The sequence below is a fragment of the Schistocerca serialis genome, chromosome 9 (assembly GCF_023864345.2).
Source record: "Schistocerca serialis cubense isolate TAMUIC-IGC-003099 chromosome 9, iqSchSeri2.2, whole genome shotgun sequence".
Lineage (NCBI taxonomy): Eukaryota > Metazoa > Arthropoda > Insecta > Orthoptera > Acrididae > Schistocerca > Schistocerca serialis.
This window is the reverse complement of record NC_064646.1, coordinates 214,550,783-214,576,126: the sequence shown is the minus strand read 5'-3', so window position 1 is coordinate 214,576,126 and position 25,344 is coordinate 214,550,783.

Below are 25,344 nucleotides of genomic sequence, written 5' to 3'. Positions count from 1 at the left end.
TAATTACGTTATATTGCTGCTAGTAGACATATTTCTCACTTATTCTTAGAGAGTTGCTACCTGTTACTCCATCATAGGAATTTATGTGCGCAGCATTGTTGCAATACAGACGTTCAAATTATCCGATTTCTGTAATTTCATTTAGATACCACATCGTTGTAATCGGATTCAGCCAGTCTGTCTTAATGTGGATGTCCGACTACGACTCTCATCATATGATAGACAGGGTAAACCACATTCTTAATCGGATTGTTGAATCTAGGTCACTCATCTATGACAGGGCCTGAATTCTTAAACACTGTGGAAAATAATAATCCAATGTGCTTATTACAAATACGTTATTTAAATATAAATATATGAACTAACGAGATAACAGTTTATTTACAAGAGCAGAGCCCCATCCATCATAGCAGAGCAGCGCGAGACTGGTTTCAGGGCCAAGAGAGGAGAAAGTTGTTGCCGTTTGTTCCACGATCACCGAACATCAACCACATAGAGAATATGTGGGCAGAGGTAACAAGGTCATTGCCATGTGGACCTACAAATGCAAGCGACCTTTGGACGAATATAGAAAATGTATGGTGGGAAGTAAACCATCACACTACACTGTCGACGACTAAATGAAATCAATGCCCCTACGCCTTCGAGAAATCTTACGTAATGATAGTGGATGGGTTGGTTACTAAAAGTATACTCGTCCACAAAACCCATATAGACAATTATCTGATATCGGTCAAGCTTTGCTTTGTCTCAGCTCATTAGCATACAAGTCCATTTACTTTCAGTCTCCTCCTTACAATTCTTGCAATGCAAGGTAATTGAAAAATCTCATCCACTCGACGCCAACTGAGGAACTGACTGGTGCATGCGTTGTTCAACACACAGTACTTGTCACACTCACTGGAATAAATGACTGTGTGTGTGTGTGTGTGTTTTCGTGTTCATGCACAATCTAAATCAATACTATTAACATTAAACAGACAACCAACAATAAATATTGCATCAAATATGACTGTAAAGTATTTTAATGCGATGGGAAGTTATAAACTGAATTTTTACCCAATGCGCGTCCTGCATATTACGTTAAGTAAGATGTATTAGCTCCATAGTATCGTTAGCAGAGACAGTGCGCTCTTGTTGCCGAGGCTCGCGACAAGTGCAGCGATTAGCAGTGCCCAATGCCGCCGCGATTTGTTTATGTTGGCTGAGCGTGGACACTGCAGCAGACGCTTCGCCATAAACAGAAAGAAATCACCTTGGCTCTGACTGCAGTGAGCGGATATCACTGCCTGCGTGTTCTTATAGTAACCAAAGTGAGACTCTATTCACAGGTGCCATGGAGCAATTTGCAAAGGGTATCATGTCATTAGTCGTCAGAATATTAACCAATGACGACATGTCCACTCTATTTGAATCCCAACAAAATAGGAACCTTCTCACAAAGAAATTTGAGGTGATATCAAAATTTATCCAACATACAAAAATTAACTGCAGGGCTTTCATGTATGCAGTAGTAGCACACAAGGAAATATTATACCTTGGAAGCGTGTATTTCATGTCCTCTTCTGATATTAACACCCTTGTTTTAGACTGAAGTGAGAAAATACACAAGAAAAACTAAAGTTCCTGAGAAGCATATAAGTCATTTCCTCTTCTCATATTATAACTTTTGTTTTAGTATGAAGTAAAAAAATAAACAGTTTATGTTTCTGAAGCATAATATGACACCAGATTCTTATCGTAGGTGCTATCGGAAACGCAAAAAGCAGGGAGCTGTCCATTCTTTTGTCAAACAGTCTGTTTCCTTTCATGCATTACTCCCGCTAGGAGATTCTTATTTAAGGACTTGTGGCCATCAAGTTGTTCAGCAGAACAAGCCTTATGTTATTGTGCTAATTGCGGTATGGAAAAAATGCAACAAAGACGAGTTCCCCTAGAGCAGTGAGGATATTTGCACATGTCTGTATTCAGCAATGACTGCCAGCTGCCAGAACACTTCACAGAATCCTTGCGGCAGGCAACACAACTGTGCGTGCACTTCAGACTTCATTCAGTAAGACGTCAGGAGATGGATGGAAACGTCGAATTAACGTCGCTTTCCGAGTCGTATTCAATCCAGAATGAGGTGTTATTAAGGTAGTTGAGCGTTCTAGCAATTACACTTTTATAATTCCCATATGAATATTCCGATAGCCAAAAGAACCCGTTAGTGTGAAACCATCGGGAACTGCATTAATATCAAACTGCAAGAACTTGAGACAATGCGTGGTCTCTTCTCTTCGCTGGGTGACCTATTACTGTTATTTAGGATTCTCTCCGTCCTAGTCGTAATGCAAATGGAACTTCAGAGGCGCTTTCTGCTGTTCTTGACAAACATCAGCAACTTGCAGTCACTGCGAGTCACAACTGCGTGATGGCAATGGTTCAGGTTGTCAGTAGTTGTGGTGGTGTTATGCTGTCAAACTACTTACAGTAACGTTAATGGTAGCGCACACAATTTAGCGCTGACTACCTACTTAAGTAAAGATAGTGTTGTGGCATCGTCGCTTGTCTTTATTTGGCCTCATCTTGAGTAATCCGATTTGAAGAACGTAGTACTCCATTCGCGGGCTGCTAATGATATAGTATGACTACAGAGGTCATCGTGCGGGTATTACATTAATTCTGCAATGAACTGCTTAACAAATATTACCCTCAGCTATGCAGCTGGAATGACTCATTACACAGGTACCCTGTGTTGCACTTGGTTAAGTGATCAGTTCGCTGCAATCCTGCTTCTACTGTTCGTAAATACTTGTATACTTCAAAAATGGTTCAAATGGCTCTGAGCACTATGGGACTTAACTTCTGAGGTCATCAGTCCGCTAGAACTTTGAACTACTTAAACCTAACTAACCTATGGACATCAGACACATCCATGCCCGAGCCAGGATTCGAACCTGCGACCGTAGCGGTCACGCGGTTCCAGACTGTAGGCCTAGAACCGCTCGGCCACCCCGGCCGGCATACTTGTATACTGACCATTCGTTATGTGACTAAATATGAACTACAGTCTAATTTGCATGTATATGCCATGGGTTAGCGCTGGCACAAAGCAATGACTGAGGGTTGGATGCCGTTGAAGTCCCGTTACATTGATGGCAACACAAATGTTCGCAAATCACCTCTATTGCCTCAAAGAACAATTGCATCTTAAATATCGGAGGACCAATGTCCACACTGTCACAGCACGTTGAAATACAGCAACGACGGCAGATGAAAATTTGTCACCGACTGGGCTTCGAACTTAGACCTCCTGCTTACTAGACAGACGTGCTGATCACTGCACTATTATTTTTTTTAAAGTTCGGAAGACTTTCAGCACCAGGTAGGCGGAGGCAAAGAGGGCAGGGGTCGAAGATCCAGGGCCTGGCCACAATGCCTCCCCCATACCTGTCACTGAGCAGCTGCATTATTCCCATGTATTCCATGTTTGCACCCGTATATTCCTTTAAATTGTAGAACAAAATTGAAGTAGTAATTAAGGTAAAATAAATTCCAGATTGACACCTCCAATGGCGTGCGTTCCTTGCAGAATATAACTTATGACAGTGAAAAGGATGACAGAAAAATACATAACAAACTTTCATTCAGAAATGTATTCACAATTTAAGTTATTACGCAATGGATGCATATGAGGTCTGTAAGGAAGCCATATATTTTTCAACAAATGAAAGAAATTTCGGAGCCGGAGGAGTTTTGCCAAATTAGAACAGTCCTGATATTAGAACCAACGTAAAAGAATATTCCAGGAATAAAAAACAGTGAAAGAATAGTATTCTGCTTCTAATCAATAAAACTGTCCATCTCTTTGTAGCCCACATAAACCAATAGATAAAAAATTTTAAACCATTCCTTATATTTGTTATTTTTCTTCAGTTTAGTATGTTTTTTTCTCCAATATAGAACATGTATTCTTCTAAGTTTTGTTTGTTACGATGTAAAACACAAACTGTCCCAGAAGCCACGAATAACTGTTATTCTTTGCGGATAGGTAACATTCCCAGTCGGGTTGTAAAGCTTCAGTTATCGGTATATGACTTTCTGTGCTTCTGTTGATAGTGCTTAATTTCTTCCTAGTACAAGTCCAAATTCTGATTCTATTTTCACATAAGGTGTGCTCTACAGTTTCTGCAAGCCGACATCTGTCGCAGTATGGAGATGGTCTCAATTTGATTTTTCATAATAGTTCCGCTGTGGGTATGGTTTCGTTTACAATGTCGCACCATACGTCACTGACTCTAATTGGTATAATTTTATTGTTGATATTTTTCCAGACGTTCCTCCAGTTTTTTGTAGGTTAATTTACCGGAATTGGTTTGTGAAGACGATGTCTGGTAATATAATCATAGACGGTTCTAGTGCTGGTTTGTGCTGGTGGAAGTCTTATATATCTCCAATCGCCACAGTACTTTCGGACGTAATCTAGGCTGGCGTGCTACATTAACGGGAGTTTTCCTATCCCCAGGATCTAATGATAGGAAGTTTCGTGATGCCTGTCGTAGTGGCATGTATTAGTTTAAAAGCACGTCTTTAATTCCAAGTCCTCCGCTTTGCCTCTGCAAAGTCGAAGTGTGGAAGGATACTTTGAAGATATTATGTTTCCACACGTACCAAGAAGCTACAGCCAATATTTTATGTGCAGTGACCTGCGGTATCGGTAAGATTGCTGCGACATGATATATTTTGCTAAGTATGTATGTATTTATAAACTGAACTTTCTGCAGTCGGTCTAACGATTGCATGTCATGGTCCTTCAACAAGGTTCCGGTGACATTAAGTTTCCGCTCCCAATTGTTCATGGCCATGCGCTTGGGATTCGCCCTTGACCACAATCCGAGTTGGAGACTCTCTTCAGTTACATCTAACCAGTGTGCACCTATTGCACTATTGTAAGAACCGAGATGCAGTATTTTGGATTTAAAATTTTGTAAATTTGTGGTAAGAACTTATGAGACCAAGCTGCTTAGGTCATCCATCCCTAAGCTTACACATTACTTAATCTAACTTAAACTAACTTACGCCATGGACAACACACACACCCATGCCGGAGTGAGGTCTCGAACCACTGACAGTGGGCACTGTCGGGACACAGCAGCCAACCTCTCTGCAGCAGCTATCTGCACACGCTCCTCTTCAGACGCAAATTCCCATCTTTGCCGCATACCATATGCGCGTTACCCCCCCGCCAGCCACCCCCTCCCTCCGCCCCGCCGTTATTCCACTCGCTCGCGTCCACACTGTATTCCCGCGAGGGTTCAGATGATGTCGTGCGTCTAGCACTGAAAACTTTATATGACCCGTCGAGACCCAAATATATAAACAGGATGTTTCAGGAGGAATAGTAAATATTGTAGGAGATGGTAGTATAGACAAATTGCAGAAAAAATGACATATAACTTGCGCCCACTTTTTATTGAACATACATATAGCTGGGTTCAATGCATTTTCCTTTCAAATGTTGGCCCTTACAGGACCCAGTTGTCTACACTTCCTTGAAAATGAGCTTCCAGCGTTATTGGAAGAGGTTCATTTGGCTACGAGAATGCGTGTGTTCCTTCAGCATGACGTGGCTCCTGCACATTCTAGTCATCAGGTGACACACTGTCAAAAACCTAATATTTCCCAGAAGATGAATCAGTAGAGATGGGCAGTTTTCTTGGCCTTCAAGGTCCCCAGACCTTATCTCTTTGGATTTTTGCCCGCGGGGATGGTTAAAGGCGAAGTCTACAAAGAAAAAGTAAACCCAAGAACCGCTTTGTTCGTTCGGATTATAAATAGTGCAGCCGTCATAAAAGAATGCTACGATGACCTCAGAAGAGCTACACGTGGTGTTATTAAGAGAAGTCAAATGTGCATTAAAGTTGGTGGGGGAATTTTTGAAAATCAACTTTGAACGTCCTCATTTGCCTTTGCTTTGTGTTTGTTAGGGTTATGTACTAACAGATGTATCTCTGTACTCAATAAAAAGTGGACGCATTTATATGGATTTTTTTGTGCAATTCGTCTGTACTGTCACTTGCTAAAATATCTACTATTTCTCCTTAAACACCCTGTATATATGTGTGGTTTCTGTTCTTTCGGACATGTCCGAAAGAAAAGACACTACGAATCTGGGTTCGAACCTGGTCAGGCACAAATTTTCATCTGATGCCGTTGTTCTATTTTAATGCCCATGACAGCCTGGACATCTGTGCTTCAATCTTTAATTGATTAACGAGGCTGTCTATTTCGATTTGTAGTGTCTTTTCTTTCGTAAATGTCCTAAGGAAAACACACACACACACACAAACACACACACACATACACACAATCACACACATTTTTAAGTGCTTTTCTGAAAATGTTTCGCAACTCAGTGATAGTGCAGGACCGGAGTTGCATCTAGCTACTCATTTCACTAGATATAGTTGTAATTTTGTGAACAATTCCTGTTTAATAAGTGACAGCGGCAGTGTCTCTCATCGTTTACTTTGTCGGAAACCTGCTTCTTTCTGCCCTAGCCTGTACTATGAGGTGCATTCAAGTTCTAAGGCCTTCGATGTTTTTTCTCCATACTGGAAAAAGATAGAAATGCTCATTGTTTTAAAATGAGGCCGCGTTCATTGTCAATACGTCCCAGAGATGGCAGCACTGTAAGGCAGATGGAATTTTACCGCCAGCGGCGAGAGTGAGAACTGTTTTAAATACTTAAAATGGCGACGTTTTCCTTACTTGAACAGCGTGCAATCATTCGTTTTCTGAATTTGCGTGGTGTGAAACCAATTGAAATTCATCGACAGTTGAAGGAGACATGTGGTGATGGAGTTATGGATGTGTCGAAAGTGCGTTCGTGGGTGCGACAGTTTAATCAAGGCAGATCATCATGTGACAACAAACCGAAACAACCTCGGGCTCGCACAAACTGGTCTGACGACATGATCGAGAAAGTGGAGAGAATTGTTTTGGGGGATCGCCGAATGACTGTTGAACAGATCGCCTCAAGAGTTGGCATTTCTGTGGGTTCTGTGCACACAGTCCTGCACGACGACCTGAAAATGCGAAAAGTGTCATCCAGGTGGTTGCCACGAATGCTGACGGACGACCAGATGGCTGCCCGTGTGGCATGTTGCCAAGCAATGTTGACACACAACGACAGCATGAATTGGACTTTCTTTTCGTCGGTTGTGACAATGGATGAGACGGGATGCCATTTTTCGATCCAGAAACAAAGCGCCAGTCAGCTCAATGGAAGCACACAGATTCACCGCCAACAAAAAAATTTCGGGTAACCACCAGTGCTGAAAAAATGATGGTGTCCATGTTCTGGGACATCGAGGGCGTAACCCTTACCCATTGGGTTCCAAAGGGCACTACGGTAACAGGTGCATCCTACGAAAATGTTTTGAAGAACAAATTCCTTCCTGCACTGCAACAAAAACGTCCGGGAAGGGCTGCGTGTGTGCTGTTTCACCAAGACAACGCACCCGCACATCGAGCTAACGTTATGCAACAGTTTCTTCGTGATAACAACTTTGAAGTGATTCCTCATGCTCCCTACTCGCCTGACCTGGCTCCTAGTGACTTTTGGCTTTTTCCAACAATGAAAGACACTCTCCGTGGCCGCACATGTACCAGCCGTGCTGCTATTGCCTCAGCGATTTTCCAGTGGTCAAAACAGACTCCTAAAGAAGCCTTCGCCGCTGCCACGGAATCATGGCGTCAGCGTTGTGAAAAATGTGTACGTCTGCAGGGCGATTACGTCGAGAAATAACGCCAGTTTCATCGATTTCGGGTGAGTAATTAATTAGAAAAAAAATCGGAGGCCTTAGAACTTGAATGCACCTCGTATAGCAATGAGTGATTGCTCAAATTCTTGATACCTCACTGGACGTGCTACTGCAACTGTAGCCAAAGACTCAAATCCCGCTGGAAAAGTATGTTTCACGTCAGATGGTGTTGCTCCTCCCCTACAGTCATTGAGAAAGATCACAACGAAATTAGGTATAGGTATCCTATGAAACCTTTGAGGTCATACTGCAGTGCTGTAAAGATGAAAAAAGTAGTTTTTCACAATTATCAGATGACAGATGGTATTTGTCAGATTCCACTAATTATGATTTCATTATTAACTGTTGGTTCACAGGCGCTTTTCTGCCGCTTATTGTAACTGTTATTTGAATGTTAGAGATGGAAGAATAGAAACATCAAATTGACGCCATATGGAATGTTAGAATTCACCTTAAGTCTTTACCTTTCGAGCAAAGGCATAATATCCGTCAGGAAAGCTGACAATAATAAGCCAGGCCATGCTGTCTTCTGGCGGATGTGCCAATGACAGTGATCTCAATAACAATATTCTACAGCAAAGATGCATTGCCAGCTCAACCACTGGAGAAGCTCCAAAATTGTGAATCGCGTCTGGTGAATATGCTTTCAAGGTTTCGGTCCGATTAAGACAGTAAAACACAAATAATTGTCGCAGTTATTAATTTATGACATTTAGTTTGCATTCAGTGCATCGATGTATACACCTCTGAAAAATGTCCAATGATAATTAATTGGCCTATAATACGAACAAAGTCGAACACAAGATGGCTGCCATGGAGTCTGGCAAAGTGCAGAGACTGGCCTGCTTTCGCAAACAGATGGAATTAGAAGGACATCCACTCTTGGGATGGATATTATGCTAGACATGCCCGCCTTAAACCTGTAGCTTAAAATGGGGGCAGTGGCAGGGACATAAAGCCTACAAATTGGAAATAACTGAATATAGTTAGAATATACGGAATCCCAAATCAGTATGACGATGGCTGCAAAAATACCGACTAATCATACAATAACTTCTAGCTGTTTCAATAAACCTTGTCATGTAACAGTTGGAAGCAGGGAGCAGTAGAAGAACGAACCACTACGCCATGCAGGAGACATAATATAGCGTTTTACTGACGAGTCGAAAACAGATGAAAGTACCGGGTCTGGTGTACTGCCTAGATCTCTTTAGGGAAGATGGCCACAGTATTACATGGTATCTTCTATCAGCATGTGCATAGAGGAGAATTAGAGTACACACTACAAAAATCGTAGCATCCACTTTTATTCTGACAGCCAAGCCGCTCTGAAATCTCTATCAGCCCCTGCAACTAGATCAAAGGTCGTTGCAGAATGCCATGAAGCATTTTCTTTCGGACATGCCCGAAAGAACAGATACCACACATATATCCATATACAGGGTGTTTAAGGAGGAATAGTAGATATTTTAGCAAGTGGCAGTACAGACGAATTGCACAAAAAAACCCATATAAATGCGTCCACTTTTTATTGAGTACAGAGATACATCTGTTAGTACGTAACCCTAACAAACTCAAAGCAAAGGCAAATGAGGACGTTCAAAGTTGATTGTCAAAAATTCCCCCACCAACTTCAATGCACATTTGACTTCTCTTAATAACACCACGTGCAGCTCTTCTGAGGTCGTCGTAATGTTCTTTTATGACGGCTGCACTATTTATAATCCGAACGATCAAAGCGGCTTTTGGGTTTAATTTTTCTTTGTAGACTTCACCTTTAACCATCCCTGCGGGCAAGGAAGTGTAGACAACTGGGTCTTGTAAGGGCCAACATTTGAAAGGAAAATGCATTGAACCCAGCTATATGTATGTTCAATAAAAAGTGGGCGCAATTTATATGTCATTTTTTCTGCAATTTGTCTATACTACCATCTCCTACAATATTTACTATTCCTCCTGAAACATCCTGTTTATATATTTGGGTCTCGACGGGTCATATAAAGTTTTCAGTGCTAGACGCACGACATCATCCGAACCCTCGCGGGAATACAGTGTGGACGCGAGCGAGTGGAATAATGGCCGGGCGGAGGGAGGGGCTGGTTGGCGGGGGGGTAACGCGCATGTGGTATGCGGCAAAGATGGGAATTTGCGTCTGAAGAGGAGCGTGTGCAGATAGCTGCTGCAGAGAGGTTGGCTGCTGTGTCCCGACAGTGCCCACTGTCAGTGGTTCGAGTCCTCCCTCCGGCATGGGTGTGTGTGTTGTCCATGGCGTAAGTTAGTTTAAGTTAGATTAAGTAATGTGTAAGCTTAGGGACGGATGACCTAAGCAGCTTGGTCTCATAAGTTCTTACCACAAATTTACAAAATTTTAAATCCAAAATACTGCATCTCGGTTCTTACAATAGTGCAATAGGTGCACACTGGTTAGATGTAACTGAAGAGAGTCTCCAACTCGGATTGTGATTAAGGGCGAATCCCAAGCGCATGGCCATGAACAATTGGGAGCGGAAACTTAATGTCACCGGAACCTTGTTGAAGGACCATGACATGCAATCGTTAGACCGACTGCAGAAAGTTCAGTTTATAAATACATACATACTTAGCAAAATATATCATGTCGCAGCAATCTTACCGATACCGCAGGTCACTGCACATAAAATATTGGCTGTAGCTTCTTGGTACGTGTGGAAACATAATATCTTCAAAGTATCCTTCCACACTTCGACTTTGCAGAGGCAAAGCGGAGGACTTGGAATTAAAGACGTGCTTTTAAACTAATACATGCCACTAAGACAGGCATCACGAAACTTCCTATCATTAGATCCTGGGGATAGGAAAGCTCCCGTTAATGTAGCACGCCAGCCTAGATTACGTCCGAAAGTACTGTGGCGATTGGAGATATATAAGACTTCCACCAGCACAAACCAGCACTAGAACCGTCTATGATTATATTACCAGACATCGTCTTCACAAACCAATTCCGGTAAATTAACCTACAAAAAACTGGAGGAACGTCTGGAAAAATATCAACAATAAAATTATACCAATTAGAGTCAGTGACGTATGGTGCGACATTGTAAACGAAACCATACCCACAGCGGAACTATTATGAAAAATCAAATTGAGACCATCTCCATACTGCGACAGATGTCGGCTTGCAGAAACTGTAGAGCACATCTTATGTGAAAATAGAATCAGAATTTGGACTTGTACTAGGAAGAAATTAAGCACTATCAACAGAAGCACAGAAAGTCATATACCGATAACTGAAGCTTTACAACCCGACTGGGAATGTTACCTATCCGCAAAGAATAACAAACAAAACTTAGAAGAATACATGTTCTATATTGGAGAAAAAAACATACTAAACTGAAGAAAAATAACAAATATAAAGAATGGTTAAAATTTTTTATCTATTGGTTTATGTGGGCTACAAAGAGATGGACAGTTTTATTGATTAGAAGCAGAAAACTATTCTTTCACTTTTTTTTATTCCTGGAATATTCTTTTACGTTGGTTCTAATATCAGGACTGTTCTAATTTGGCAAAACTCCTCCGGCTCCGAAATTTCTTTCATTTGTTGAAAAATATATGGCTTCCTTACAGACCTCATATGCATCCATTGCATAATAACTTAAATTGTGAATACATTTCTGAATGAAAGTTTGTTATGTATTTTTCTGTCATCCTTTTCACTGTCATAAGTTATATTCTGCAAGGAACGCACGCCATTGGAGGTGTCAATCTGGAATTTATTTTACCTTAATTACTACTTCAATTTTGTTCTACAATTTAAAGGAATATACGGGTGCAAACATGGAATACATGGGAATAATGCAGCTGCTCAGTGACAGGTATGGGGGAGGCATTGTGGCCAGGCCCTGGATCTTCGACCCCTGCCCTCTTTGCCTCCGCCTACCTGGTGCTGAAAGTCTTCCGAACTTTAAAAAAAATAATAGTGCAGTGATCAGCACGTCTGTCTAGTAAGCAGGAGGTCTAAGTTCGAAGCCCAGTCGGTGACAAATTTTCATCTGCCATCGTTGCTGTATTTCAACGCGCTGTGACAGTGTGGACATTGGTCCTCCGATATTTAAGATGCAATTGTTCTTTGAGGCAATAGAGGTGATTTGCGAACATTTGTGTTGCCATCAATGTAACGGGACTTCAACGGCATCCAACCCTCAGTCATTGCTTTGTGCCAGCGCTAACCCATGGCATATACATGCAAATTAGACTGTAGTTCATATTTAGTCACATAACGAATGGTCAGTATACAAGTATGCCGGCCGGGGTGGCCGAGCGGTTCTAGGCCTACAGTCTGGAACCGCGTGACCGCTACGGTCGCAGGTTCGAATCCTGGCTCGGGCATGGATGTCTCTGATGTCCTTAGGTTAGTTAGGTTTAAGTAGTTCAAAGTTCTAGCGGACTGATGACCTCAGAAGTTGAGTCCCATAGTGCTCAGAGCCATTTGAACCATTTTTGAAGTATACAAGTATTTACGAACAGTAGAAGCAGGATTGCAGCGAACTGATCACTTAACCAAGTGCAACACAGGGTACCTGTGTAATGAGTCATTCCAGCTGCATAGCTGAGGGTAATATTTGTTAAGCAATTCATTGCAGAATTAATGTAATACCCGCACGATGACCTCTGTAGTCATACTATATCATTAGCAGCCCGTGAATTGAGTACTACGTTCTTCAAATCGGATTACTCAAGATGAGGCCAAATAAAGACAAGAGACGATGCCACAACACTATCTTTACTTAAGTAGGTAGTCAGTGCTAAATTGTGTGCGCTACCATTAACGTTACTGTAAGCAGTTTGACAGCATAACACCACCACAACTACTGACAACCTGAACCATTGCCATCACGCAGTTGTGACTCGCAGTGACTGCAAGTTGCTGATGTTTGTCAAGAACAGCAGAAAGGGCCTCTGAAGTTCCATTTGCATTACGACTAGGACGGAGAGAATCCTAAATAACAGTAATAGGTCACCCAGCGAAGAGAAGAGACCACACATTGTCTCAAGTTCTTGCAGTTTGATATTAATGCAGTTCCCGATGGTTTCACACTAACGGGTTCTTTTGGCTATCGGAATATTCATTTGGGAATTATAAAAGTGTAATTGCTAGAACGCTCAACTACCTTAATAACACCTCATTCTGGATTGAATACGACTCGGAAAGCGACGTTAATTCGACGTTTCCATCCATCTCCTGACGTCTTACTGAATGAAGTCTGAAGTGCACGCACAGTTGTGTTGCCTGCCGCAAGGATTCTGTGAAGTGTTCTGGCAGCTGGCAGTCATTGCTGAATACAGACATGTGCAAATATCCTCACTGCTCTAGGGGAACTCGTCTTTGTTGCATTTTTTCCATACCGCAATTAGCACAATAACATAAGGCTTGTTCTGCTGAACAACTTGATGGCCACAAGTCCTTAAATAAGAATCTCCTAGCGGGAGTAATGCATGAAAGGAAACAGACTGTTTGACAAAAGAATGGACAGCTCCCTGCTTTTTGCGTTTCCGATAGCGCCTACGATAAGAATCTGGTGTCATATTATGCTTCAGAAACATAAACTGTTTATTTTTTTACTTCATACTAAAACAAAAGTTATAATATGAGAAGAGGAAATGACTTATATGCTTCTCAGGAACTTTAGTTTTTCTTGTTTATTTTCTCACTTCAGTCTAAAACAAGGGCGTTAATATCAGAAGAGGACATGAAATACACGCTTCCAAGGTATAATATTTCCTTGTGTGCTACTACTGCATACATGAAAGCCCTGCAGTTAATTTTTGTATGTTGGATAAATTTTGATATCACCTCAAATTTCTTTGTGAGAAGGTTCCTATTTTGTTGGGATTCAAATAGAGTGGACATGTCGTCATTGGTTAATATTCTGACGACTAATGACATGATACCCTTTGCAAATTGCTCCATGGCACCTGTGAATAGAGTCTCACTGCAGTCAGAGCCAAGGTGATTTCTTTCTGTTTATGGCGAAGCGTCTGCTGCAGTGTCCACGCTCAGCCAACATAAACAAATCGCGGCGGCATTGGGCACTGCTAATCGCTGCACTTGTCGCGAGCCTCGGCAACAAGAGCGCACTGTCTCTGCTAACGATACTATGGAGCTAATACATCTTATTAACGTAATATGCAGGACGTGCATTGGGTAAAAATTCAGTTTATAACTTCCCATCGCATTAAAATACTTTACAGTCATATTTGATGCAATATTTATTGTTGGTTGTCTGTTTAATGTTAATAGTATTGATTTAGATTGTGCATGAACACGAAAACACACACACACACACACAGTCATTTATTCCAGTGAGTGTGACAAGTACTGTGTGTTGAACAACGCATGCACCAGTCAGTTCCTCAGTTGGCGTCGAGTGGATGAGATTTTTCAATTACCTTGCATTGCAAGAATTGTAAGGAGGAGACTGAAAGTAAATGGACTTGTATGCTAATGAGCTGAGACAAAGCAAAGCTTGACCGATATCAGATAATTGTCTATATGGGTTTTGTGGACGAGTATACTTTTAGTAACCAACCCATCCACTATCATTACGTAAGATTTCTCGAAGGCATAGGGGCATTGTTTTCATTTAGTCGTCGACAGTGTAGTGTGATGGTTTACTTCCCACAATACGTTTTCTATATTCGTCCAAAGGTCGCTTGCATTTGTAGGTCCACATGGCAATGACCTTGTTACCTCTGCCCACATATTCTCTATGTGGTTGATGTTCGGTGATCGTGGAACAAACGGCAACAACTTTCTCTTCTCTTGGCCCTGAAACCAGTCTCGCGCTGCTCTGCTATGATGGATGGGGCTCTGCTCTTGTAAATAAACTGTTATCTCGTTAGTTCATATATTTATATTTAAATAACGTATTTGTAATAAGCACATTGGATTATTATTTTCCACAGTGTTTAAGAATTCAGGCCCTGTCATAGATGAGTGACCTAGATTCAACAATCCGATTAAGAATGTGGTTTACCCTGTCTATCATATGATGAGAGTCGTAGTCGGACATCCACATTAAGACAGACTGGCTGAATCCGATTACAACGATGTGGTATCTAAATGAAATTACAGAAATCGGATAATTTGAACGTCTGTATTGCAACAATGCTGCGCACATAAATTCCTATGATGGAGTAACAGGTAGCAACTCTCTAAGAATAAGTGAGAAATATGTCTACTAGCAGCAATATAACGTAATTATAACCCATATTTATGTGATGGAAATAATGAATCGAACAATACACATTTATTTCAGTGGTGGGAAGATACACGATATCAGATTTGTTGATGACATAATGACAATAATAACAATAATAATAATAATAATAATAATAAAAATCCTGTGTGGCCCATAGGGAAACCCTCCCCCATATGGGTGGTACCGAGGAAATCAAATACATGGGATGAACCAAATACTAACACAATCCTGAACGGCTACTCGATCCGCTGAACCCAAAGCCTAGACACGTCTGAGTGAAAATCACCGCTACTCTGGTCACCGTCAGTTAGCTCAATGAGCTCGGCTGAAAATATTTGCTTCCAAAGGCTTCAACACCCTCTGGTTCTGGCCGGTCCTGGAATCACCCTGGCCAAACCAATGAAACACAAACAAACATGAACTGTGCAAGCAAAGTCAACTTTCCCCTAGGTGGTACACAACCCGCCTGTCGACAGGCGGCAGTTGGATTTTCGGATTCTGGGCAGTCCAGGTTAGCACGGCAGAGAATATCGAAGATCTCTGGTAAATTTCCCTACAAGCAGAAGACATGCATTTGAAAACTAAACATCGATACATTGATCCAAACACGAAAACTAAATAATCTCACAAAAGAAATCGACCGAGCCCCAGTAAAAAATATACACTCATCAACGCACATGCCCCCACCAACATCGAAAATAAGAAAAACACCGAAAATGTCCAAAAATTCTGGAACACACTCGAAGATACTATGAGCAAAATTCACCAAGATGACGTGAAAATACTAATGGGAGACTTCAGCTCTCTATTTGGGGCAGAAAAACCCGTAGAAAAATCATTGGTACAAATTCAACATACCGAAACGCTTAGACCAATGGCATACGTCTGACTGACATTTGCCAACAATTCAACCACAAAAGGATGTCTTCCCACTTTAGGGAAAAACCATTTCTCAGTTAACAAACATGCTTCGCTACCAGGTGTAAGCAGCTTTCGTTCGCCTTTCGAGACTCGCTGAAAGCCAGATTTTTAATTCTTTTGAAGCAGAGGTACAAGTAGGCAGATACAAACTCAATAAGGGAATCGTTAGACAACGCTCGAGCGGAATTCGTCTTGCTACTTTCAGTAACCCTTAGTGTCAGAGCAAAAACCTTACGGTACTGCCAAATTAATAATGCCACTTTTGTTTTCTGCCGACATACTTTTTGTTGTTGAAATCTATCACATTTATCAGTAGTCGAGACTTCCTTAATGTGGAAAATCATTCTTGCCAGAACGATCTTTGTTGAAACAAGAATATCTTTTTCTGGCGTATTTTTCCCAAAAGCACTCGCTCCACACACAGTTCAAATCTTTCTAGCTGCCTCATCTGCGTTCACCCCTCTGTTATACTAAAAGTAAACATTGTGTTGCAGATGTTACACCTTTTTCCACTTGCGACTCAATTTTACAATGCTTAACTGTAGTTCATGATTTACAAGTATGCAAAATCCAATGCTTAACTGCAAGATGATAACTAGAACTTCAAATTCTAAAATGTCAGTTGATACATACACTGACACCGTGGCGCCGCGTTCACATGGGCGGCGCCGGATTTCAGGCGGCGGGTGGCGTCTAGACGGTGGCCGGTAGGCGCTGCAGCGCGAGGAAACGCTCGAGCTTGAGCTGTTACGTTCGCGACGCAGCCATGAGCTGTCCTGCAGAATTATTTCTTGAATACTTGTTATTGCTGGTGGGTAGAATGTTAAGCGAATTATCTTCGATGTTCAATCAGACTCATGATTTTAGACCGAAATGTGGTAAAAAAAAAAAATACTGTTGGACGCGAACACGCGACTACAAGTTCAGAAGGCACGACGATTATCACTACACCACGAGCTCAGACAACCTGTCAAATTCTCGGAAGTAGACTACACTTCCTCCTAACACTTCCGCATCTTACAGTGTTGCCAGACTGTGCGGATTGCTTGACTTAGAGTTGTTAGGGGCGGTCAGTTTTATTGGCCACCTTAAGTGAACGACTCGGACTTAGTCTCTGTGGCGGCCGGCCGGCGGTCAGTTTTTATGTCTAAGACTGTACATGAAAATTTATAATTGAATTTACTTGTCACTTAGACATTACAATTTTAATAGAACTATAAGAACATTAACATAAAAATATACAAGTAGGATAACAACGTACAAAAATAAAGCTAGTGATTCTCACATCAAAGATTATTTCCGTTCTTACATTAACACTATTTCACAGTTTCATAGAAACAGCAAGTATTTAAATGTGAGCAATTACACATATTTATTATCTCAGGGAAATATTAACTGCACTGTTATTGTCAATGATTCATAAACTCTTCAATACTGTAAAAGCTATTGCTCAATAACATTTTTTAAATTCTCTTTTAAATATGAACAGTTTTGGTATTATTTTTAGTTCTTTGGGGAGAGCACTGTAGAGGATTTTGGGTTGGTATAGTACACTTTTATGATACATCGCTTTTTTATGAATTTCTCTGTGGAAATCATTCCTATTCCTTGTTTCATAGTTGTGAAATTCTCTGTTTAATGTAGAAAATTCCTCATGTTCTTTTAAGGAACATATGCCTTCATATATGTATAAGGATGGTAGTGTCATGATTTTTAATTCTTTGAAAGCATGCCTACAAGAGTCTCTGTATCCTATACCTTTTATTAATCTGACTGCCTTCTTTTGTAGTCTAAATGAATGTTTTGTTAGACTGTTGTTCCCCCAAAACTATACACCGTATCTTAATTAACTGTGCATGAATGAGAAATAAACACATAACACTGTTTTAATATCACACGAGCTTTTAATCATTCTAAGTATATAACATGTTTGACTTAATTTTTTGTTCAATGATATTTCATGCTTTTCCCATCTTGTGTGTTCATCAAACCATACATCCAAGAATTTAGTGTATGATGTGTGTTCAATCTTATATTTACCGTTACACTTACCCAGTTCTACTGTAAGGTTAGTTTTTTATTTTATTTGTAATATGTCTGAAGTTGATCCACGTTGTTTTTTTGGCATTCACAATGAGTCTGTTTTCATTAAACCATCTGTCTGCTTCGTCTTTTCCTGTAAGTCAGTTTCACTATTTGCTTTAACAAACAAACTTGTATAGCCAGCAAACAGTACCGCCTCTGCTTCAGATAGTTGACTTTGTAGGTCATTGATAAATATTAAAAACAGTAATGGCCCCAATACAGATCCCTGGGGTACTCCATACAAAACTCTCTTGAATCTTGATGAATATCTCCTATCTGCATGGCTTATCTCCACCTTCTGATACCTGTCCGACAAATATGATTCAAACCATTTGTGGGCAACTCCACGTATCCCATAGGCATATAACTTCCTAAGCAGTAACTTATGGTCGATGACATCAAAGGCCTTTGATAAGTCTAAAAACAATCCACAATTTAATTCCTTTCTGTTTATGGAATTTAGAACAAGTTGCAAGAAATTGAAGATAGCTGTTTCAGTTGATTTATTTTTGTGGAAACCATTTTGCGCATTAACCAATATTCAGTTCTTATCTTTCTATTCATATTTTTGGTGTGACGTCATAAGTGCGTGACTGCATGTGAGATCGCTCTCTAAATTTTCATATATTTTTAGGTTTCAGGTACCTATTTTAACGGTTTTTGTGATAATATTTACTATATAAGTGACTTATTAGTGGTTTCTTCATTCACCTCCACCTTTCTTGTGTTGTGACCTGATATTTGTGAGTGTTTCGTATCGAACAACCTAACTTCTTACCTGTGTTTGCATTCTGCACTGACCAGTTGCAGCTGTAGCGGTGCATAAAAAGCTAAGTACTAATTAATTGTTTGTGTATAGTGGTTTATTTAGGAAGTTTAGTAGTCTTCAACCGATGTTCTTGGTGTTTTCTGGTGAAATAATTTCAGAAGAAATTTTTGGGAACTGTTTTCAGTTTCATTATTGTGTCATTAGACGTTTGATTTTCTTTCTGTGTTAGTCTTTTGTTTTATTATCATTTGCGGTTGATTAATACTGTTAATAGTAGTTACTTCCCTTGTAGAGTAAGTTTGTGACTATCGTAGTCACTTTTTTAACATCTTCTTATTGTACTAGTGGAACTTAGGTAAAGTAGTTTTCTTGTTTCAATAACTGCAAAATTTTACCATGAGTGAGAAGTGTGGGCTTTGCCGTAGGTTTGTGAGTAGAGAATTCCAGTGTGAGACTTGTTCGAAGTATTTTCACTGGGGGGAATGCCGTGGGGAAGCTAGTGGGCATTCTGGTGAGATCTCTCCTGGAACTGCAGGTTATGTACCAAGAGTAAGTTGATAGAGGAGCAGGAGCGTAAGATCTGTGCCCTTCAGGTGCAGTTGAAAAACGCATGGGAGGAACTAGATAGGATGAGGAGGGAGAAGGGGGCCGGGGAATGGGAGCTGGCTGTTGGAAAGAGATCTGGTAGGAGAAGGAGATTTTCAGATAGTTTTACTATTGGTGTTTGCAATAGATATGACCAACTGTCAGAGTCTAGTGGAGAGGAATCTCTAGTAGCTGTAGATGTAGGAAGTATGCAGCAGACCTCAGCAGTTGCGGTGGCTAGGACAATTGCAAAGTCTAAGAGAAAGAAGAAGGTAATGCTGTTAGGTAGTTCTCATGGTAGAGGTGTAGGCCAGAAGTTGCAGGAAGTGTTCGGGAGTGATTACCAGGTAACCAGCATTGTGAAGCCTAATGCAGGATTGGCTCAGGTGACTGTTAACATAGGGGGGTTATGTAGGGATTTTACTAAAGAGGATCAGGTAGTGATTGTGGGAGGGGCTGATAATAGTATTGATAGGGATGGGGAATATGACATAGATGGTGACCTGGTAAAGATAGCCACTCAGACTGGCAACAAGAATGTGCATTTCGTGGAACTGTTTCAGCATCACGATCTGCCTCATCTTAATACAGCCCTCAAGCATAATAACATGAGACTTGGGGGTGCGCTGATGACAGAAGGCATGAGTCACAATTCAGAGATGTCGATGGAGTCTATCAGCAGGACAGATTTCGCTAGACATGGCCTGCACCTCAACAGGTATGGAAAGGGGAGGTTGGCAAAACTTATAGGTGACAGCATAGGTGGGGGTGGTGGGATCACTCATGGGAAAATTCCTGTACTAGTGGGTGTTAAAGCTGCACCTTTTTAGATTGAAGTCAGCTGATAGGTATTACTGCTTAAGGGAAGTCTCTCTAACAAAGAAACCACTTTCGACAAAGCTTAGGTATCCAATTAATGAGGGAATTAGTCTATTTCATCAAAATATACAAGGTATTAGAGATAAAGTTAATGAACTGCTTATAGATGTTGACTCTGAAATTATTGGTATATCTGAACACTTCTTAAATAAGGAGATAATTCAGAGGCTTCCTTTACCAGGATACAGGTTGGCTGGCAGCTTTTCGAGGAGCTCTTTGCGGTGTGGAGGAGTAGTCATGTATGTGAAAAACGGTATCCCATTTGAGTCAATTGATGTTTCAAAGTACTGCACTGAAAAGGTGTTTGAATGTTGTGCAGATGTGGTTAAATTTAGTGGAGTTAAACTTCTAACTGTTGTTATTTATAGATCCCCAGACTCCGATTTCACAACATTTTGCTAAAACTAGAGGAGGTTCTTTGTTCATTTTATAGGAAATACAAAAAGTTAGTTATATGTGGTGACTTCAATATTAATTGTATAAGTGATTGTGCAAGGAAAAGAATGCTGGTAGACCTCCTTAATTCATATAATTTTATGCAAACCGTATTCTTTCCAACGAGAGTGCAAGGGAACAGTAGAACAACCATAGGCAATATTTTTGTTCATTCCTCATTACTAGAAGGGTATTCTGTTAGCAAAAAAGTGAATCGCCTTTCAGATCATGATGCACAAGTTTTAACTCTAAAAGATTTTTGTGCTGCAACTCATGTTAAATATAGTTATCAACTTTTTAGGAAAACTGATCCAGTTGCTGTGGATACCTTTGTAAACCTTATGAAGGAACAAGAGTGGCAAGATGTTTACAGTGCTGATACAGTAGACGATAAATATAATGCTTTCCTCAAGACTTTTCTCAGGCTCTTTGAAAGTTGCTTTCTCTTAGAACGTTCAAAACAGGATACTAGCACAAACAGGCAGCCTGGGTGGCTGACCAGAGGGATAAGAATATCCCGTAGAACAAAGTGGCAATTATACCAAAGCGTTAGAAACAGTCAAAATCTAAATGTAGCAGCCCATTACAAACAGTATTGTAAGGTGGTTAAAAATGTTTTTAGGAAGACAAATGTATGTGGTATACAGATAGAATAGCTAAGTCTCAGGATAACATTAAAACCATATGGTCAGTCGTAAAGCAAGTGGCGGGTGTGCAGAGCCAGGTCGAGGATATAGAATCAGTGTGTAGTGGGAATGTCTGTGTTACTGATAAGTTGCATATATGTACAGTATTTAATAATCACTTTCTGAATATAGCATGTGAACTAAATAGAAACCTAGTCCCAACAGGGAATCAAATAGTGCTCATAGAAAAAAGTGTTCCGAGACTGTTACCTGAAATGCTCCTCCATGATACTGACAAGAGGGAGATTGAGTTAATAATTAAATCACTCAAGACCAAAAACTCTCATGGATATGATGGGGTATCTAGCAGAATACTGAAGTATTGTTCTATGTATGTTAGCCCAGTACTTAGCCATATCTGTAACTTTTCCTTTAGGAGTGGTCGGTTTCCTGACCAATTAAAGTACTCGGTAGTGAAGGCACTTTATAAAAATGGAGACAGGGATAATGTTGACAATTATAGACCTATTTCTATACCATCGGTGTTTGCTAAAGTTATCGAGAAGGTTGTATATACAAGGTTACTGGAGCATTTAAATTCACATAATTTGCTGTCAAATGTACAGTTTGGTTTTAGAAATGGTTTAACGACTGAAAATGCTATATTCTCTTTTCTCTGTGAGGTTTTGGATGGATTAAATAAAAGGTTGCAAATGCTAGGTGTTTTCTTTGATTTAACGAAGTCTTTTGACTGTGTTGACCACAAAATATTACTGCAGAAGTTGGACCATTATGTAGTAAGGGGAGTAGCTTACAATTGGTTCGCCTCATACTTAAGAACAGAAAGCAGAATGTAATTCTCCGCAATATTGAGAGTGGTAGTGATGTTCAGTCCCAATGGGACACTGTTAAATGGGGCATTCCCTAAGGGTCGGTGCTGGTGCCACTGCTGTATCTTATTTATATAAATGATATGCCTTCTAGTATTACAGGTGATTCAAAAATATTTCTGTTTGCTGATGACATGAAGACCAAGCAATCATCAGAGAGCTCTTCAGACCTCCAGATTCATCGTTATAATTAATCCAACAACAAGGACCATTAATAGGTGGCTCACATAAAGGTGGCTGACGTCTGTGCACCAACAAGCAAGTTTGCAGTGTTGTTGGGCACACTGGACCTGGAATCTCATTGAGTGGAGTAGAAATATCTTCACTGATGAGTCCCTCTTGAAACTAAGCCCCAGTGACCAGTCCCTGAGCGCAGAAAATCTCAAACCCAGCCAGGAATCGAACCCACGTCCAGGGGTGCCTGCAGGTTTTTGTCTCAATTCACCATATATATATATATATATATATATATATATATATATATATATATATATATATATATATACTGAAGACCACAACAACAACATATATATATATATATTCCCAGATTTTATGTTTCTGAACCGTATTCTGCCAATAAATTGTTTTCTTATCACTAATAATTGTTTAGGCTCTTAAAAACACTGCTCATGCAGTGAACGCAGTTGAATTTAAATTAACAGTCTGGAAAAAAACGGTTCACTATACTCGACTGTGTAAACCTGGTCAAATTCACTTATATTGCTGTGAAAGCTTCTTTTATGCACTTAACAATAGTGTTCTGCAGCTGTGTAGTGTACTAACTAAGAACGATGCTTTCATGTGATACAGCTCTATTTTGGAATAGGCCTACGATTTCTAATATGCTTACTGAATTACTATTGGTCTCTGAAGAGCATTTGTCGTTTCATGGTAAACCAGATGTTTTCCCCTTATATGCAATTTAGAAATACCGATGCACTTTTAGTACCATGCAAGAGTTATGAACATAATAAACTATTATTATAACTATAGTAAAACCTGTTTTTACATTAGCAGACTGTACATTTTGCCGCCATTTTCGTTTGGTCCAGTCCTAAGCTTTTTCTCTCTGAACTACTTGTTTTCCTGCTATTAAAAATCGACATTCGGAAGTAACTGAAAGATATCTTGTCATCCTTCCCTTCAAACAACGTTTAGAAAGCTCCATCCTCCCCTCTTCTTTAGTTAATTGGATGATGATCCCGAAGTATTCGGTTTTTCCTTCCCCTTTTCATTAGTCGACACAATAACAATACTTTGATTTTACTGTCTGTTCATTTCAAACAAAACTGTACGTTTAAAAAAATGAATAATTTACGTAACACATTAAAATTAAATGAAATGGTTTGATGATGAAAGTACATTGCCTGTAATCTGCTGACTCGTGCGGTGGCGACGGTGATTTTACCGTCGTGTGTGTAAACACTGGACTTCTGATAATGGCGACGGTCAATTGACCTGGCGGAAAATATCCGCTGTGAGTGCAACCGGCTTTAAAGACCTGGTCAGAAAGAGCGCGGCCTGGCGGTCCGACCTGAGGTCTTGAACAGCAACAGCAACGGCCAGGCCACATCGTTGTTGTAGATAGGTGTCGGTCACACAGAGCGCGACTCTGGCCGGCTCGCGGCACAAGCTGACGTCGAGTTTCAACACAAACAAATTCGCAGCAGCCTGGAGCGGCTGTTTGCATTTGCTAGCGCATTTGACAGCAACGGCGCGAGGCAGATCTTTGATACCACGCTACACGTGCAGGCTGCAATGTGATGAGGTTCCGTCCGTTTCCACGGTGTGACAGTTGACGCAGCAGCATCCGCTTTTGCCTGTGCGGCGTTCCTTGCCCTGGTCATCCGCCGTGTCTGACCCGCACAGGCAGACTGCGGCGTTGTGTCTGACCAGGCCTTCAAGACGCTGAAAATCTGTTTTTATCTTCCCTGTTTGGAAACTGGCACATCCGGGATATATTATAGGAATGAAGCCTAGAAACACAGATGGCCCTTGTGACTCCTATGGGATTGACACCACTCATTTCTAAGTCATTATCAAACTGTCACAAACAAGTCATCATTGTCTCATTAATCATCAGTCACTTATTAGTTACCATCTCTCTACAATATGCCATGTCGTTCAAATGCCTGGATGGTTAATGGCGTACCCTCGCTTGCAATACTGAAGGAAATGGCAGCTGGCAAATGTTTCAAACTTGGTCCCAGTGTGGCGACTCCACATGGTCATAGAGAGGAGACAAATAAAACTGGAAACGCATTTCCGAATAAAATTTGGCAGCTCTGCAAAGTTTAGATTCGTGTGCTATGCTGTATCTTACAGGCAGACGCCCTAGTGTCAGCCACATCGGTTTTAGATTAATTCGCTGTTTCTCATACATTTGCTGTAAAGGTGTCTGATTTTAAGAGTTAATGTTGTGGGAATATTCTGAATTGCTCTCGTAAATGTACATTTTGAGGCACAACGCCATGTCAGTAAGTGCACCACTGCTGAGAGATGTTAATAGGTGCTTAAAATAAATAATAACAATTTCAGATGGTTAAATAGGTAAAAATAAATTATTTTCTCTTTTTAAGTAAGAATAAATCGTTCATTTTCGTCTGCCTTAATACGTTTACTTGCTAGTTACATTTTTCTCTGTTAGTCCCATGAAAAGTGAAAAAAACAATGCTTTACTTTCTATTTTGTAAAATAAAAACTAAATGTACACAATAATTTCCACAACCCATAACAGATTCATGTCTTAACAAATTTAGTGAACTTTGGTTGTAAGGATGATGTGACTGTTTTATTGTTACAAACATATTAATGTAGTTTGAAATACTTTTGTAAATTTAATATTAAGAACAAAAGAAGGCATACGATTGTGGAAATCGGTTCTGTTACTAATAATGTGCAAAACGTGACTACTCACATACCTACATTGCTTAAAGAGAAATTGAATTCGTCTCGTGTCCTTCCCATAACTATCTACCACTTTTTCGATAAAGGGCTCCTCCTCTGATTTTATCTTATCACAATGAACTGACACCATACACAAACAACAGAGTCGATTATCTGCCATGGTAGTTCTTAGCCACGTTTTCACACGCCTGAGAGTGC